The following is a 15,281-nucleotide window of genomic DNA, read 5'->3' as shown; positions in this document are numbered from 1 at the left end:
CTTGCATAGCCTTATATTCTTGACTTAGCTGGCACATAGCCTCACAAATGTGAATGTAAGAAGGAATGAAACAACCATTTTTTGCATAGAAGTCAATAATTTGCGTCAAATTGTGCCCAATACCTGTTGCTCCATGAAACAGAATAATCTGTGATTTCCTTGGCCAATTGCATAAAGTATCAAAAAAGAAAAGGCAAACAAACTTTTTATAATTATATGTAGAGGGTTCCCTGAAGCATGATGTTTGATCACTCTTCTTATAGTCTTAGCTTAGATCACCACAAAGATAAATAGAACTACTACTATGTAGCTTTAATTTTTTTTTCTACTCTGTACATATAAGCGTGTGTGTATGTGTGTGTATGGGTGGGTGTCTTTGTCTATGTGTGTGTGTGTTTTGATTTCAGAAGCCCAAAACATCAAATAATTCCAGAATCCTTCTTTTGACAGTGCCCCAACACTGATCATTATTCTCAGAGCATGTATTCAGGAAAAGAGAATAAAAAAGATTAGTTCTTCAAAGTGTCTGACTATATTGCAAGTGTCAATCCCAATAATTTTTTTTTCTGCATATTCTATATTGCTTCCATTTTTGGTAAAAGCTATGACATTCAATAATTCTTCTCCCTAAGTCAATTCCTCTTTATTTCCTTGATTCCAGACCTGGACTTTTTCCAAGGTGAGTTTGGCATTTTCTCAACTGTCTAAAAGTGTAGACTTCACCATAGTAGGAGATAATCACAGTTGAACCAAATTGGAATGGACCTTGGACCCCAGCAAGTCCAATCAATAGCTGAATAAGAACCCCTGTATATTACAAAGTGTTCATCCAATAGAAATCTACAAGTAAAGTATGAAGCTATAAATGCTATGTTTAGATAGGTCTAATTGTTATGATTTTTCTTCCTTGGATCAAAATAAAATCCATATTTTTGAAGGTTCTCCCCATTGTTCACAATTCAACCCTTTCTGTAGCACAAATTCTAACCCATTTCTACATGACAGTAATTCAAATAACAAATGATAGATATCATGTAGTCCCAAAATCATCCCTGTTATTTTTATATTTTTTACTATCACTTTGCATTGCTATTTATTATAATTTGCATATATATTTACAGTAATTTTCTGTCATATTTAATTCCTTTCTGTTTGTTCATAGCTTTTTTAAAAATATTTTATTTTATAATAACTTTATATTGACAGAATCCATGCTAGGGTAAGTTTTTTCACAACATTATCTCCTGCACTCGCTTCTGAAACGATTTTTCCCCTCTCTCCCTCCACCCCCTCCCCTAGATGGCAAGCAGTCCTATATATCTTAGATATGTTACAGGTAAAAATAACCCTGGAAGAAAAACAAAAATGCAAATAGTTCACATTCCTTTTCCAGTGTTCTTTCTTTGGGTGTAGCTGCTTCTGTCCATCATTTATCCATTGAAACTCAGTTAGGTCTCTTTGTTAAAGAAATCCATTTCTATCAGAATACATCCTCATACAATATCATTGTCAAAGTGTATAATGATCTCCTGGTTCTGCTCATTTCACTTAGCATCAGTTCATGTAAGTCTCTCCAAGCCTCTCTGTATTCATCCTGCTGGACACTTCTTACAGAACAATAACATTCCATAACATTCATGTACCACAATTTACCCAGCCATTCTCCAATTCATGGGCATCCATTCAATTTCCAGTTTCTAGGCACTACAAACAGGGCTGCCACAAACATTTTAGCACATACAGGTCCCTTTCCCTTCTTTAGTATCTCTTTGGGGTATAAGCCCAGCAGTAGCACTGCTGGATCAAAGGGTATGCACATTTTGATAACTTTTTGGACAAAATTCCAGATTGCTCTCCAGAATGGTTGGACTCATTCACAGTTCGACCAACAATGCATCAGTGTCCCAGTTTTCCCGCATCCCCTCCACCATTCATCATTATTTTTTCCTGTCACCTTAGCCAATCTGACAGGTGTGTAGTGGTATCTCAGAGTTGTCTTAATTTGCATTTCTCTGATCAACAGTGATTTGGAACACTTTCATATGAGTGGTAATAGTTTCAATTTCATCATCAGAAAATTGTCTGTTCATATCCTTTGACCATTTATCAATTGGAGAATGACTTAATTTCTTATAAATTAGAGTCAGTTCTCTATATATTTTGGAAATGAGGCCTTTATCAGAACCTTTAACTGTGAAGATGTTTTTCCAGTTTGTTGCTTCCCTTCTAATCTTGTTTGCATTAGTTTTGTTTGTACAAAGGCTTTTTAATTTGATATAATCAAATTTTTCTATTTTTTGATCAGTAATGGTCTCTAGTTCATCTTTGGTCACAAATTTCTTTCTCCTCCACAAGTCTGAGAGATAAACTATTCTATGTTCCTCTAATTTATTTATAATCTCGTTCTTTATGCCTAGGTCATGGACCCATTTTGATCTTATCTTGGTATATGGTGTTAAGTGTGAGTCCATGCCTAATTTCTGTCATACTAATTTCCAGTTATCCCAGCAATTTTTATCAAATAATGAATTCTTATCCCAAAAGTTAGGATCTTTGGGTTTGTCAAACACTAGATTGCTATAGTTGACTATTCTGTCTTGTGAACCTAACCTTTTCCACTGATCCACTAATCTATTTCTTAGCCAATACCAAATGGTTTTGGTGACTGCTGCTTTATAATATAATTTTAGATCAGGTACAGCTAGGCCACCTTCATTTGATTTTTTTTTCATTAATTCCCTTGAGATTCTCGACTTTTTATTGTTCCATATGAATTTTGTTGTTATTTTTTCTAGATCATTAAAATATTTTCTTGGAAGTCTGATTGGTATAGCACTAAATAAATAGATTAGTTTAGGGAGTATTGTCATCTTTATTATATTCACTCGGCCTATCCAAGAGCACTTAATATTTTTCCAATTATTTAAGTCTGACTTTATTTGTGTGGAAACTTTTTTGTAATTTTGCTCATATAAATCCTGATTTTCCTTTGGTAGATAAATTCCCAAATATTTTATGCTATCAGCAGTTATTTTGAATGGAATTTCTCTTTGAATCTCTTGCTGTTGGGTTTTGTTGGTAATGTATAAAAATGCTGAGGATTTATGGGGATTTAGTTTTTATCCTGCTACTTTGCTAAAATTATGAATTATTTCTAATAGCTTTTTAGTAGAATCTCTGGGGTTCTCTAGATATACCATCATATCATCTGCAAAGAGTGATAGTTTGGTTTCCTCATTGCCTACTCTAATTCCTTTAATCTCTTTCTCGACTCTTATTGCAGAGGCTAGTGTTTCTAATACAATATTGAATAATAATGATGATAGTGGGCCACCTTGCTTCACTCCAAATCTTACTGGGAAAGATTCCAGTTTTTCCCCATTGCATATGATGCTTACTGAAGGTTTTAAATATATGCTCCTAACTATTTTAAGGAAAAGTCCATTTATTTCTATGCTCTCAAGTGTTTTTATTATGAATGGATGTTGGATTTTATCAAATGCTTTTTCTGCATCTATTGAGATGATCATATGGTTTTTGTTTGTTTGATTATCTTTTATAGTCAATTATGCTAATAGTTTTCCTAATATTGAACCAGCCCTGTATTCCTGGTATAAATCCTACTTGGTCATAGTGTATTATCCTGGGGGTGATTTTCTGTAATCTTTTTGCTAATATTTTATTTAATATCTTAAATAATATTCATCAATATTCATTAGGGAGATTGGTCTATAATTTTCTTTCTCTGTTTTCAGCCTAACTGGTTTAGGTATCAGTACTATGTCTGTGTCATAAAAGGAGTTTGGTAGGACTCCTTCAATCCCTATTTTTTCAAATAGTTTATTTAGCATTGGAGTTAATTTTTCTTTAAATATTTGATAGAATTCACATGTAAATCCATCTGGTCCTGGGGATTTTTCCTTAGGGAATTGGTTGATAGTTTGTTCTATTTCTTTTTCTGAGATGGGACTGTTTAGGATATTTACTTCTTCCTCTGTTAGTTTGCGCAAGCTATATTTTTGGAGGTATTCTTCTATTTCATTTAAGTTGTCAACTTTATTGGCATAAAGTTGGGCAAAGTAACTCCTAATTATTGCTCTAATTTCCTCTTTGTTAGTGGTGAGTTCTCCCTTTTCATTTTTAAGACTAAGAATTTGATTTTCCTCTTTCCTTTTTTTAATCAGGTTTACTAAGGGTTTGTCTATTTTGTTGTTTTTTTCATAGAACCAACTCTTAGTTTTATTAATTAATTCAATAGTTTTTTTCACTTTCAATTTTATTGATCTCTCCTTTTATTTTTAGAATTTCAAGTTTAGTGTTTGGGGGTTTTTAATTTGTTCCTTTTCTAGCATTTTTAGTTGCAAGCCCAATTCATTGACCTTCTCTTTCTCTATTTTATACAAATAGGCCTCTAGAGATATGAAATTTCCCCTTATTACCGCTTTGGCTGCATCCCATACATTTTGGTATGATGTCTCATTATTATCGTTTTCTTGGGTGAAGTTAATAATTATGTCTATGATTTGCTGTTTCACCCAATCATTCTTTAGTATGAGATTATTTAGTTTCCAATTATTTTTTGGTCTACTTCCCCCTGCTTTTTTGTTGAATGTAATTTTCATTGCATCGTGGTCTGAAAAGGGTGCATTTACTATTTCTGCCTTACTGCATTTGAGTTTGAGGTTTTTATGTCCTAATATATGGTCAATTTTTGTATAGGTTCCATGAACTGCTGAAAAGAAAGTGTATTCCTTTCTGTCTCCATTACATTTTCTCCAGAGATCTATCATATCTAACTTTTCTAGTATTCTATTTACCTCTTTGACTTCTTTCTTATTTATTTTGTGGTTTGATTTATCTAATTCTGAGAGTGCAAGGTTAAGATCTCCCACTATTATAGTTTTACTGTCTATTTCTTCTTGCAGCTCTCTTAGTTTCTCTTTTAAGAATTTAGATGCTACCCCACTTGGTGCATATATGTTTAATATAGATAGTGCTTCATTATCCATGCTACCCTTTAGCAAGATATAGTGCCCTTCTTTATCTCTTTTAATTAGATCAATTTTTGCTTTAGCTTGATCTGAGATCAGGATGGCTACCCCTGCTTTTTTAACTTCACCTGAAGCATAGTAGATTTTGCTCCAACCTTTTACCTTTAAACTGCATGTATCTCCCCGCTTCAGGTGTGTTTCCTGTAAACAACATATTGTAGGATTCTGGCTTTTAATCCATTCTGCTAACTGCTTCCTCTTTCTGGGGGAGTTTACCCCGTTCACGTTTATGGTTAGAATGACCAAATCTGTATTACTTGCCATCTTGTTAACCCCGGTTTATGCTTTTCTCCCTTCTTTCCCCTTCCCCCCCCCTTCCCAGTATTAAGCTTGTGAGCACCACTTGCTTCTCACAGCTCTCCCTTTTTAGTATCCCGCCCCCTACCTTAGAGTTCCTCCTCCTATCTTACCCCTTTCCCTCACAGTTTCCATATTCCCTTCCGCTTAGCTTATTCCTTCCCTTTTCACTTTTCCCTTCTCACTTTTCAATGAGGTGGGAGAAGTTTCACCATAGATTGAATATGTCTTAAGATTTTTCACTTAAAGCCAATTCTGAAGGCAATAAGATATTCACTATATTCATCCCCCTCCATTCTTTCTCTCAGATATAATAGGTTTCCTATGCCTTTTCATGAGATGTACTACCCCCACTTTACCCTTTTTCTGATACAATGTCCTTTCCACATCAATTTCTAGAACAAAGTATACATGTATTCTTTATACATCTATATAGTCAAAATATAGTTCCCAAGATTAATCTTTACCTTTTTAGATTTCTCTTGAGTTCTATATTTGTAGATCAAACTTTTTGTTAAGTTCTGGTTTTTTCATCAGAAATAGATGAAATTCGCTTACTTTGTTGAATGTCCATCTTCTTCCCTGGAAAAAGATGCTCATTCTCGCTGGGTAAGTTATTTTTGGTTGCATACCAAGTTCCTTAGCCTTTCGGAATGTCATATTCCAGGCCCTTCGATCTTTTAATGTGGATGCTGCCAGATCCTGGGTGATCCTTATTGTGGCTCCTTGATACTTGAATTGGGTTTTTCTAGCCGCTTGCAATATTTTTTCCTTCATCTGAGGGTTCTGGCATTTGGCCACTATATTCCTTGGTGTTTTGATTTTAGGATCCCTTTCAGTGGGTGATCGATGAATCCTTTCAATGTTTATTTTTTCCTCTGTTCCTATGACTTCTGGGCAGTTCTCTTTGATAATTTCCTGGAAAATAATGTCCAGGCTCTATTTTTCATCATGTTTTTCTGGAAGTCCAATGATTCTCAGATTGTCTCTCCTGGATCTGTTTTCCAGGTCTGTTGTCTTCCCCAGAAGTTATTTCACATTTTTCTCCATTGTTTGATTTTTTTGGATTTGCTTGACTGATTCTTCTTGTCTCCTCGAGTCATTCAATTCCAATTGTTCAATTCTGATTTTCAGTGAAGTATTTTCTTCACTCACTTTTTTAAAATCTTTTTCTAATTGTCCAATTGAGTTCTTTTGTTCTGTGGAATTTTTTTCCATTTCGCCAATTTTGTTTTCCAGTTCACCAATCCTATTTTTCAAGGATTTTACTTCTTTATCCACTCTCTCTTTAACTTTCTCCAGGCTCTTTTGCCAAGCTTCCCTCTCCTTTTCCCAAGCTTCCCTCTCCTTTTGCCAAGCCTCACTCTGCTTTCCCCATTTTTCTTCTAGCTCCCTTGTGAGAGCCTTTTTAATTACTTCTATGATGTTCATCTGTGCTGAGGAACAGATGATCTCCTCCTTTGGGGATTCACCTGGAGACAGTCTGTTTTTAGTCTCCTCAGGATTTAGAGTCTGCTCTCTATCTGTATAGAAGCTGTCAAGGGTTAAAGTCCTCTTCAGCTTCTTGCTCATTCTGTCTAATAATCAGAGACAAACTACCAAAGAAAAACAGAAAAAAACTGGAGTCTTTCTTTGGGGGAGGGGCTGGGTATATTATCGAGCTTCCTCTACAGACTGCAGGGGGCAGCAGTGAGGCACTAGCAGGACTGTGTGCGCCTGTGCTCTGAGATCCCAGAGCATGCTGAGTCACTGTGAGGGGGGAAGGGGGGGGCGCGGACAGATCCCGAGAGAGTCCAGCTGTTTGGGGTTGTATTCTTTAGCCCCGGTGTTTTTAGCTTCTCTGCTGGGCTGCTGACTTGCTGCCGGAGCAAAGTATCCAAACCTGTAGCAAAACTCTCCCCGCAGAGACGGCTGCGATCACTCCCCACCCCCTCTCCAGTCTGCTCCTGTGCTCTCACTGCCGCTGCCCGCCGCCTGCGCCCGATCTAAAACCGCCCCAGCCCTCCAGTAAAGACAAACCTTTCTTGTAGAATCTCAAGGATGGCTTCTCTTGGTAACTATTTGTGGGTTTTTTTTCAGTCAAGCATTAATTCAGAGGCTTGTAATGAAATGGATAGTGAGAGAAAGCGTGGAGCTTATGCAGCTGTGTGCCTCCTCTCCGCCATCTTAACTGGAAGTCCCGAGACATATTTAGTTTCAAAGAGAACCTTGTCACATCATAAAAGGGAAGTGGAAGGGGAAAGAGGAAAATTAAAGAGAAAACAAGCAGTAGAGTAAAGGTATAAGAAAGGGAGAAGGGCTATAAAGGAGGAGGACTATTTAAAGGAGATGCTGTTCAGAAGCAAAATATTGGGGAAGAGGGAATGAAGAAAGGAAAGAGAAAAGCATAACTTGGGATAAATAAGATAGTAGGAAATAAAGAATTAATTATTTTAACTGTGAATTTGAATGGAATAAACTCTACTATAGAATGGAATTCTATAGCAGACTGAATTAAAAGCCAGAATCCTACAATGTTGTTTACAAGAAACATATTTAAAGCAGAGTAATACATACAGAGTGAAAGTAAAGAACTGGAGCAAAATCTATTTTACTTCAGGTGAATTAAAAACTACAGTAGTAGTAAGGGGTAGTGATCCTGATTTCAGATCAAGTAAAAGCAAAAGAGATCTAATTAAGAGAGATAAGGAAGGAAACTACATCTTGCTAAAGAGTACCATAAGTAATGAAATAATATAAACACTAAACATATACACCAAGTGGTAGAGCATCCAAATTATTAGATAAGTTAGAAGAACTGCAAGAGAAATTAAACAACAAAACTATACTAGTGGGGGATCTTCACCTTCCTGTTTCAGAAAAAGATACATCAAACCATAAAACAAGTAAGAAATAAGTTAAAGGGATAAATACAATTTTTTTTTTAAGTTAGATATGATAGATCTTTGAAGAAAATTGAATGGAGACTGAAAAGAGTGTACTTTTTTCTGAGTAATGCATGGAGCCCATACAAAAATAGACCATGTATTAAGGTATAGAAACATCAAAACCAAATGCTGAAAGACAAATAATAAATGCATTTTTTTTCAGATCATGATGCAATAAAAATCATGCAATAAAAAGCCAGGGGAAAATAGACCAAAAATTAATTGGAAACTAAATAATCTAATCCTAAAGAATGAATGGGTTAAACAACAAATAATAAACACAATCAATGACTTCATCCAAGAGAATGACAATGAAAAAACATACCAAAATTTGTGGATTGCAGCCAAAGTGGTTATATGGGGAAATTGTATGTCTCTAGATGTATACTTGCATAAAATAGAGAAAAAGAAGATCAATGAATTGGGCTTACAACTAAAAAAAAAAAAAAAAAAAAGCTAGAAAAATAATAAATTAAAAATCCTTAATTAAATACCAAATATGAAATTCGGTAAATAAAAAGGGAAGATTAATTAAATTGAAAGTAACGAAACAATAAATAAAACTAACAGATTTTTTATGAAAAAAAATTTAGTTATTGTGATTAGAAAAAGGAAAGGAAAAAATCAAACTGTTACTCTCAAAAAAATGAAAAGGGAGAACTTTCCACCAATAAAGAGGAAAGTAGAGCAACAATTAGGAGTTATTTTGCTCAGCTATGTTAATAAATTAGTGTAAAGGGCTGAAACTTTGAAGAGGTGAACTTGAATCAGGCAATCAAGCACTTAAGGCTAATTATTTATTCAAAATAAGACAATGACTCTATTAGCATATGTTTGGATAAATGGCTCTTCTCACCATTGATGCTGGCTCAATATTTGTTGTAAAGATAATCATAGGCAAGGGTAAGGTGACAGAGGCAAGAGTTAACTTGGAGGCAGGAATGGGAAGACAAAGGTGGAGATTCTGTACTAGAGAATCATGGAGAGATACTTGTCAAAACTCCTAGCAATTTTGTGTCTCCTTCACTTATCCCCCTAAAAACCAAGGACTTTTGCCTATCCTGACTCTAACTGATTGTGAGGCTTACAGGGAGCTAGCCCAGACTTTGCATTTTGGCACCCAATGTGGACTAAGGATCCTAATTTCATTGAAAAAGTCTCTGGTGGCCAGGAAATAGGGTGAGTATTTTAATAGACTAACAGAGAACTTGCTTTGTTAAGAGCTAAATAGTAACTCTCATTTTCTAGCTAAAATGAAGCAGATATTAGGAAAAGATTCTCACCCACTCTCAACTCCAACACTAACCCCACCGGGAGGGAGATCTACAGGAAGCATGCTCAGACTGATAAAGAGACAGGGTTTGATTATAACTTGGAAGCAGATTGGTGCACTCGTGGATACATCAGAATGCATGTCCCTTTGGTTCTTCAAGGAAGACAAAATAGAGGCAGATAATTGGAAACTAGTAGGAGATCAAATATGTGAATATTACAATGATAATTGTCCTCATTCAATTTCCAAGGACACATTCTATATGTACAATTTAATACAATTGGCCTTAAAGAATTGCAGAAGTTATAGAAAAAAGAAGTTTTAAGAACAGCCAGATGAGGAAGTGTCAGGAAAAAGAAGAAGAAACTGGAGAGGGTAATGAAAATATTGCCAGAGGGCATGGGGAACTTAAAGAATGTGATTCTCACTCTCCCAGCCCAACTTCAACTTCACCTATACCCCAGAAGGTCCTTGACCCTCCCCCATCAACTTCACCTTCCTGGGTAGAGGGAGGAGGAAGAATGGGAGAAGCAGTGATATCACCGGCACCTTCCCCCCAGCAATCACCCCCTCGTATGACTAGATTGCAAAAGGCACTACTTAAACCAAAGAGAAAGAGGAGAATACAGCTGATTTGAGAATAGAAATGTGTCCTATGATTGAACACCTTGCCTATTCAGGTCAAGAAAAAAGAAGATACACTCCTTTTAATTTAGAAATATCAAAGACCTGAAAAAAGGCTTGTACTCTTTATGAGGCTGCATCATCTTATGTTAAGATATTATTAGAGAGTTTGGCTTATGAAATTTTAACCCCTAGTGACTGGAAGTCTATAGCAAGGACATGCTTAGAACCTGGACAAAACTTGATATGGCTCTCTGAATGTAGTGAACTCTGTAGGATACAAGCCCAATGAAATAGGCAAACTGGAGTTAATTACCCCATAGCAGCATATGAGCAAATTGCTTCTGCTGCTTCAAAGCATGGAGTTTCATCCCAGGTAAACAACACAGAGGAGAGGTCTTCACAAAAACAGCACAAGGGTCAAATGAATCCTTTGATGATTTTGTGGGACATTTGCAGACAGCTGTCATACGAACTATTGGTGAAAATGCAGCAACAGAAATTATGATAAGGCAACTTGCTAAAGAAAATGCTAATGAGGTTTGTAAAAGAATTATATTAGGACTATACAAGGATGCTCCTTTAGAGGAGATCATAAGACACTGTGCCACAGTAGGTACAAATACTTTTTATAACCAGGCTATGATGCTGACTTCCCAAGATCCGAACATGGGAAGACAGGATCCCTTTTGGCAAGGGACTTCCAGAGAGACTTGTCAATGCTTTTAATGTGGTAAACTAGGAGATCTGAAAGCTCAGTGTTGGCATAGAGACAAAGTGAGAAAACAAGGTGGTAGAATAAGATCCAAAATCCCATGTCCAAAATGCAACAGAGGCTTCCATCGGGCATCAGAATGTAGACTGATTCATGGAAACAGGATGAGGTGTCCAACCCAAGGGCCCAAAGCAAAAAAAAATCATTGGGCAATGAGGGCAGCTGATATTACACCCAGAGAGCTTTTAGAAGTTCAATACTCAGATATGACGAATCAGCCAGGAAGCAACCTTATGGGAGAAAGGGATTATAATTGGGGAGAATAGAGTTGTATGCAGCTGGAACAACTGAGATATTCCCTGGAAAGATGAAATCTATTCCTCTCTAGCCTATGGATCCCTTGCCTCCAGGGACAGTAGGCTTGACCATTTCACCTCTTGAGAGCACTTACAAAACACTGTCTATTGATACACTGATGTGGGAAACTGGGGAGTGTGTAGATAACATCCCAGTAACTCATACAGGTAGACAATGTGTGACTTATCACCCAGGAGAAGTAGTAGCATCAGATTTACTGATACAGACTCCTAATAAGCAATCTGGTGATAGTAGTCCAAATCCAGGAATATACTGGACAGCTGTGTCAGCTGACCAACCTATGCTCACGATCTATATAAATGGCATACCATTAGAAGGATTGGTTGACACTGGTGCAGATCATACAGTCATTAGAAGTGCCAACTGGCCCAGTCACTGGCCAAAGATCAAGACAGACTCCTATATGTCCGGTGTAGGAAGATCAATAGCAGCTGAAATTAGTGCTATCCCTTTGAGATGGACTTTTGAAGGTGAAACAGGAATTTTTACTCCTTTTATAGTTGAAAAAATCCCCATCAATCTGTGGGGAAAAGACATTTTACAACAATTATGGTTAAAAATGAGTACTTCAGTTTTTTAGGCAGGGCTGCTGTTGAAGGCCTGCCAACACTTTCACCTGTTCCTATTCAATGGAAAACTGGTACACCAGTGTGGATAGAACAATGGACTTTAGCTAGTGATAAAATTCAGGCCTTATTAGATATAGTACAGGAGCAACTTGACCAAGGATACTTACAACCTTCTCTAAGTCCTTGGAATTCCCCTGTATTTGTTGTAAGAAAGCAATCTGGAAAAATGGAGGATGTTGACTGACTTAAGAAAAATAAATGAACAGATGGAAACTATGGTAACTCTTCAGCTTGGACTTCCATCTCCTACTCAGTTGCCTAGAAAATAGCCTTTTGGGTTATAGACACAAAGGATTGTTTCTATCCCTCAAGATAAAAAGGAAATGAAAAGATTTGCCTTTTCAGTGCCCAGCATTAACGTAGCTGAATCTTATAAAAGATATGAATGGACAGTTTTGCCACAAGGAATTTGACTATGTGTCAAATGTATGTGGCTGTTGCTTTTGCTCCAGTAAGAAAAGCATTTCCAAAAGTTATGTTGTCATATTACATGGATATCTTGGGATGTGCACCTGAGGAACAAATGCCAGAAGCATGTCTACAAAAGACCATAGAAACATTAAGGAACGACAAATTGCATATAGCTTCAGAAAAATTCAAAGACATGCTCCTTTTCAATATTTAGGATATGAAGTATACCTAAGGTATTTAAAGTACAAAAACTTTCCTTAAGAACAGAGAAGCTAAATATTTTTAATGATTTTCAAAAACTGATAGGAGATATCCAATGGATGCATCCAGTGTTAGGCTTGACTACCTATCAATTGCAACCACTGTATGATATTTTAAGGGGAGACAGTGCTTTAAACTCACCAATCCAGCTTACAAAAGAAGCTCAAGAGGCTTTGAGAGAAGTTGAACTGGCTTTATCCAATGTGGTTGAAAGAGTCACTCAAAAATCCTTGGAAATATCAGTTTTTGCTACAAAAGAGGCACCCACAGCAATCCTTCATCAAGGAGACAGTGTGATAGCTGGGTGAACCTACCAGCACAACCAGAAGAAAGCCTTACTCCTTACCCAGTGCTTGTGGCTAGAATTTTATTAAAGGCCATTAAGCAAGCAGTACAATTATTTTGGATAAGACCTGACAAGATATATATCTTTTATACTAATGTACAAATTAATGTATGCTGTGAAACCATCCCAGAGTGGCAAATTTTATTCACCACAGCTCCAAATTTTACACACGGGTCTCCATTAAAGATAATCAGATTATTACATAATTGGGGATGGGTTCTTGAAGAAAAGGTTTCTAAAGTTCCTCTTAAAGAACCAACTATCTTTACAAATGCACCTAAACGTAATATTTGTGCTGTATACTCTCATGACTTGACTATAGAGTAGTCAGAACTCCTTGTCAATCCACTCAGCAGAATGAATTGTATGCAATCATTCTAGCTCTTACTTATTATCCAGGAGATATAAATATAATATCAGATTCGGCCTATTTAGTGGTACAATTGCTACAGCCCTTATAAAATTTGTAGCCTCTAATATATATCAGCTCTTTAAGAAACTTCAAGAGCAAGTGAGAAAACTTCCAGGTAAGATTTATATTTTGCATGTGCACTCTCATAGTGGACTTCCAGGTCCTATTTTTGATGGTAATTCAAAGGCAGATAGCCTTCTATGTTGGTCAATACTCCTTTATTTCAAGAAGCCCAGGAATCTCATTCTAAATGCCATTAGGCTTCTCGAGCTTTATGTTTACAATTTGGAATAACAAGAGAGGAAACTAGGAGCATAGTAAAAGCCTGTACAGCCTGCCTTCCTTTCCACCCTCCTACACTGCCTCCAGGGAAGAATCCTCATGTTTGAGATCCAATGAAATTTGGCAAATGGATGTGACCCATTATAAATCTTTTGGTCAACTGTCTTTTCCATGTTATGGTAAACATCTTTTCAGGATTCAGTTTTGCAATACCAGCAGCAATTCCTTATCCAAACATTTGCAATTATGGGTGTGCCACAAGCCATAAAAAGATAATAGATCTGCATATAATTCTAAATATTTTGCATACTTTTGTGCACAATATAAGATTTTACACACCACTGGCATACCGTTTAATCCTCAAGGACAGGCAATAGTAGAGAGGAGAAACAGAGACATTAAGGTATCCCTCCTAAAACATAAGAAAGGGGGAGCCACAGATAACCCTAGAAAACTTCTAAATCTAGCCCTTTATACTATTAACTTCTTGATTTTTGACAAAGATGCACTGGCTTCAGCAAACAGGTTTTATAAACCACCAGGAAGGGCAGTGTCTAGTGCAAACAGCTCCACTATCTTTAGATAATCGCCAGGTGATGTTGAGAGACCTAGAAAGTGGTGAATGGAAGGGACCAGATAGGTTAACTGCTTGGGGGAGAGGGTTTGCTTGTATCTCTACAGGTGGAGAAGGAATCAGATGGGTGCCACTGAGCTGTATTCACCTTGTCCATCAGAGAGAACTGAGCAGACCCTTGAAATGAAGGAGAAGACCCAAAAAACATTGGGTGGTTCCATTGCTGACTGTGCCCACCATTGAAAAAGCATGGCAGTTATGGCTTTTGAATCATAGACATCAAAAAGTGTTGGACTTCATAACCCTCAGGAATCATTGCATTCTCTGAGACATGATAAGATTGTTGTAATACTTCAAAACCCTCAGGAATCATTGGATTTTCTGAGAAATGATAAGACTATTGCAGAACTTCAAAATCTTTCAGGGATCATTGGATTCTCTGACACGTGAAGCAATGGACAATAGATTGGTTTTGGACTATCTCTTGGCTGCTGAAAAAGGCATGTATGTGACTGTTGTTTGCATACCCTCCTTCTAGGACTTCTGGAAATCTTTTACAATACCATGTTGATTCATATTCTTTGTTATATTGTACAATTCCTACTTGAATGTACAATTCCTGTTTGTTACATCACATCAAGCCTGCACTGACTGTGAGGAGAGTCATCACTAATAGTCTGTACGTTATTGTTATGTGCTCGTGTAATACCTCCCATGCTGATGGGTTTGTGCATACCTGTTTCTAATAAGACCCTTCAGCCCAGAAACCCTCTAGCAATCCCCACTTCCCTTTGGTGCTTTTCATTTTCCTTCCTGAGATGTCAGGGAGGACGTGATCATCTCCTTTTTAATGTTTTCACCTCCCTTCCTGAGAAGTCAGGGTGGGGTGTGATCACCTCCTTTTCAGTGTTTTCACCTCCTTTCCTGAAAAGTCAGGGAGGGCATGATCACCTTCTCTTGAGGGATCTCACCTCCCTGAGAGGGGATGGCATGACAATCTCTGTTCTAAAACAAAAACTAAGTAGCATTTATACCAGGAATGCAGGGCTGGTTCAATATTAGGAAAACTAACAATGTAATTGATTACAGTAATAATCAAAT

This window comes from Antechinus flavipes, chromosome 5 (assembly GCF_016432865.1).
Source record: "Antechinus flavipes isolate AdamAnt ecotype Samford, QLD, Australia chromosome 5, AdamAnt_v2, whole genome shotgun sequence".
In the NCBI taxonomy this organism is placed as follows: domain Eukaryota; kingdom Metazoa; phylum Chordata; class Mammalia; order Dasyuromorphia; family Dasyuridae; genus Antechinus; species Antechinus flavipes.
The sequence above is the reverse complement of the archived record's forward strand: the minus strand, read 5'-3'. Positions refer to the sequence as shown.